The 4,080-nt window shown below is 44.2% G+C and overlaps 1 pseudogene; it reads left to right on the forward strand.

The window, feature by feature from the left end:
- Nucleotides 1-2,253: 2,253 nt before the first annotated feature.
- On the forward strand, nt 2,254-3,664 carry LOC147737784 (uncharacterized; annotated as a pseudogene).
- The last annotated feature ends 416 nt before the right edge of the window (nt 3,665-4,080 follow it).

The following is a 4,080-nucleotide window of genomic DNA, read 5'->3' on the forward strand; positions in this document are numbered from 1 at the left end:
GGAATTAGCATTTAAAAAACCTATTAAATTCACTGACAAAACCAGTTATAGTTAGCTGGAAATTTTACTGACATAAAACCATTGAAATTCCCACGTTATAGTTAGTTGGACTCACTATAACTTGCGCGCCTGCAATGCACTGCTGATGACGTCACATATTACATCACTCATGACATGGTCAGTGACATCACTGATGACATCACTGATGACACCATCCTTGTGACAGAGTGACAGACCTAATTTCAGTGTAATGTAACGCTTGAAACACATATTCAAAAATAGAAACAAACATTTTCAAAAAAATGGAGATACCCAAACCAGTAACAACAACCAATTCAGTAATTCCACCATCTATATACTCATCCACTCATTCACCAACAGTTCTATATAGTCACTCATATATATACTCACTCATCATATGTAGTGATACACCTATACATCCTGTTACACATCAGCAGTCATCCAAAAGTTACTCACACACATACTCACACATGCACATAAACTATTGAACATCCATTTATTTGCATATACATTTATACACACACTACCACCTTACTTCTAAGGAAACTTACACATACTTACTCTCTTAAACAATCACTTATAGAAACACATACTTATTTAAACAGGAACTCCTACAATCTCTCACTATATATATTATACTCACTTATATACCTCAATACTCACATATACTAGATTAAAACATATTTCGTTACTAATGAAGACACTAGTGAGACAGTCATTCACTCACTAACACACACATATACACACTCGTCCACCCATACAGTCCTGCACATATGCTGTCTTCAAAACACATACAAACAGTGAGTCAGTCACCAACCCCTGCAGCCACTTATACACAAAGAGAAACACTGATACAAACATTTAAATATTTAAACAATACTCGCTAATATATGTATTCACTAAGATACACTTAATAAGCCAGTTAACCAACCAATTTTTTTTAAAAAAATATCCATTTACACACTTTTTTAAACATTTATTCTTCCATCGACCTTTACAAATACATATATAAAACAAATTTATTTTTCAGAAAGACACACATTCACTGGATGGTGTCATCAGTGATGTCATGAGTGATGTCACTGACCATGTCATGAGTGATGTAATATGTGACGTCATCAGCAGTGCATTGCAGGCGCGCAAGTTATAGTGAGTCCAACTAACTATAACGTGGGAATTTCAATGGTTTTATGTCAGTAAAATTTCCAGCTAACTATAACTGGTTTTGTCAGTGAATATATATATATGTAAGTTTTATTATACAGGTAAATGAATGGTAACTTTTTTTCTAAGGCAGTTTTGTATTAAAGTAAATAAACATGTTACTTTTCTTAGATGTTACAAGTATTCCTTTATTATATATTTTTTACAATTGGCATTTCTTGTAGAGTTTGTTTAATACATCCATTAGTATATATGACTTCACAGGTTGCAGGTAAATATTCCATCAATTCATCTGTTAAATCTTCTGTAGGTATGAGCAGTAATTCAGTGGTGGTCCCATTCTCTTAAAACCACCCCAAGCACAGTTATGGGCAAAAATACAACGAAAAGCCCCTGCAAAGCATTATGGGATAAGATTAGCATCATTATTAGCATTCATGAAAGGGTTTCAATGTTTTTGAATTTTACTCTTCAGGGACATCTAGGGACGACGATGTGAACTGCAGCTTGATGTATAATATTTTAAATGCTATTGCATTTGCCTCATCAGGGACATCTAGGGACGACGAGGTGAACTGCAGCTTGATGTATAATATTTTAAATGCTATTGCATTTGCCTCATCAGGGACATCTTGGGACGACGAGGTGAACTGCAGCTTGATGTGTACTATTTTAAATGCTATTGCATTTGCCTCATCAGCGACATCTTGGGACAACGAGGTGAACTGCAGCTTGATGTATAATATTTTAAATGCTATTGCATTTGCCTCATCAGGGACATCTGGGGATGAGGAGGTGAACTGCAGCTCTTTGTAGAATTATTTGGATACTATAATATTCACTTCCCACTGCTAATCTCGTCCCATAATGCTTTGCAGGGGCTTTTAATTGGGACTGTATTTGTGACCATAACTGTGCTTGTGGTAGTCCTAAGAGGATGGGACCACCACCGATTCGAATCGTTCAGCAATATGTGCTCTTTGTTTTGAAGGCATCTTCTTGGTTCTCCCCCTAGCTCCTTGAGGAATCCTTCTTCTTCTCCTGGGCACAGCACAGCGGAGCAGCAGGATGAGCAGACCTCTGAATCCATGGTGCCACAACACTGTGAAGCTGCAGAGAAAGGTGGAGTCAGATGGCACCACACAACACCACACAACACCTAAGCAGGAAGATATTCACTGAGCTGCTGGTAACTAAGATGGGGTTCACAGCAGCAGAAATCTAGTGCATCATGACGGATGCACCCAAAGGCACCTACCTGCTGACGTTCATGTCCGAACAAATCTGCAGGAGGTATTGGCAGATGTGCTGGTCACGACGGGAGGAGAAACCCTTCTCTGACTTCCACCTGGAATGCCAGCTCGTGCTGGAGGTCAAGAGAATGACCGTGCATGTCTACAACCCACATGTCAATGTCCAAGACCTGACAACCTTCCTACGCCGCCACTGCACAGTGACTAAAGCCCCCTCCCGCAACCTGGACAGTGATGGCATCTGGGATGGTAAATGGACAGCAATGGTGAAGCTGAAGGAGGACCCGTTGGCCCCAGATGGAATTTGCCACCCCCCTTCCAGTGTCTCTCTAGGGCGCGACTCAGGATACCTGTACTACCCTGGGCAGCCCAAACTATGCAACAGGTGCAGCAAACCAGGCCACACTGGCAAAGACTGCACAGCGCAAATATGCAGGAACTGCAAAAAAGAAGGCCACACAGCAAAAACCTGCAAATAGAAAACCCCATGCAACCTCTGTGGGGGTGTAGGCCATCTCTTTAAGGACTGCCCAAAAAGAGCCAAATCCTACGCCCATGCTGCCCAACCTCAGTGGAGAAGCCAACCAGAGGAGGAGGAGGCAGAAGTGACCCTGCATCCAGTCCCAGCCCCGCGGCAGGAGAGGGGGACCGGGAAAGGGAAGGGCCACAACCAGAACGCGCCCAAGCCCAAGCAGGACACCGCCAAGGTCCCAGAGACACAGACACCCAACGATACCATCCCTGAGCCCGGTGTGCACAGTGAGCTAATGGAGACTCCCACCCCAACTGCCACCGAGGCCCCGGAGGAAGGTGCCTGGACAACACAGGAGCGCAGGAAAATGAGACACTCAACGGACTCTGAAGGAGCAAGCAAGAGACCCTTGAGCACCCACAATTCCTACTCCGCGCTCGAGGATCCAGAAGAAGAAATGCAGCCGGCACAAGACACCACGAATGAGCAACTCAAGCAAGTGGCAGAAGTGCTGAGGGAGATGAGGGCGCTGGCAAACTCCATGGAAGCATCCCCACCCCCATCGCCAACAAGAGTAGAAGAGGTTGAGATCACCATCGAGGGCCAAGAGCAAGACCTGCCCGTCACCCCAGAGGAGGCAGACCACGAGCCCAGCCAAGAAGGTGGAGCAGCCATCGTGCAACAGCAAGCAACAGCCGCCGGGCAGGAAAGCCCAGCACAAGAGACCCGACAGGAGGCTCAACCAGCCCCGTAAGTAGCCTTGTCGAATGTTTTTGCAACCAATTGCCTTGACTTGATAATTAGTCTTTAAGTATTAAGTTTACTCTTAAAAACTAATTAATGATGGCTATTTCATTATTTTCCATAAATGTCAGAAGTATTAGAGACAGGCGCAGATGTGCTAGTACTTTGAGTTTTCTTGCCAGCCAGGAGTGTGATGTGTACATGATTCAGGAATGCTCCATCCCCTTTGCAACGTCATACTCCCACCTAGAGCAGCAGTGGACCATAGGGCCTTCCTTTTGGTCTGGGGGGAACAGCAGTAGGTCTGTAGGAGTGGCTACCTTAGTCAGAGGAAGGCGTTTCACGATGGACTCAGTCACCGAGCTGGAGGGCAGCAGGGCTCTTGTCGTCGACGGTTCGTGGGCAGGAGAGCCAGTTAGACTCATC

The sequence above is a fragment of the Lissotriton vulgaris genome, chromosome 1_1 (assembly GCF_964263255.1).
Source record: "Lissotriton vulgaris chromosome 1_1, aLisVul1.2, whole genome shotgun sequence".
Lineage (NCBI taxonomy): Eukaryota > Metazoa > Chordata > Amphibia > Caudata > Salamandridae > Lissotriton > Lissotriton vulgaris.